This window comes from Emiliania huxleyi (genome assembly GCF_000372725.1).
Source record: "Emiliania huxleyi CCMP1516 unplaced genomic scaffold EMIHUscaffold_609, whole genome shotgun sequence".
NCBI classification, from domain to species: domain Eukaryota; phylum Haptophyta; order Isochrysidales; family Noelaerhabdaceae; genus Emiliania; species Emiliania huxleyi.
Genome location: NW_005197433.1, coordinates 16935 through 17532, shown reverse-complemented (window position 1 = coordinate 17532; position 598 = coordinate 16935).

The window sequence follows — 598 nt, the reverse complement described above, 5'->3', positions numbered from 1 at the left end:
GCGGCAGCGGCCGGCGGGGCGGGCCGGCATGCCGCGGGCCGGCGTGCGGAGTGCGAGTGAATCAGCCGCGTCTGTCGAATCGATGTGCGTGTCGGCGGGCGCGTGTGAAGGAGCGAGCGGTGCCGACTCTTCTCCATGCGTGTGATCGTATCCGCTCGGGATATATCCCTATACATCGTTGCGCTGCGAGCTCCTTCTCTGAGGATCGCTGAGGTGGGGGCCATATCTCGATCAAAAGAATTTTGAACCCATCTTGGAGCACTTGGAGAGCGGTTTGGCGGCTAGTTCCATTTCACTGTGGCACAGCTCGCGTTACAAAACCCTTGATTTGACCATTTGCGCCATTTGGTACCTCTCGGTGCCTTCCAGAGGCAGCTGCGACCCCGCCGAGTAGACTGCGGCACACAGCAGGTGGCGCGGTGACATGCCGGAGGAAGGTCGCTAGTCGAGAGAGATCGCCTGTGGAATAGGGAGTCCACCGTGCTGCGAGCCTGTCTCTGTCCCTTGTCGGGAACCGGGAGAACTAGGACAGTCGCGCCAGTAGGAGGCCTCTGCCTGGCCCCCGTGCCGTCCGGGTGTAACCCTGTCCTGTTCTAGA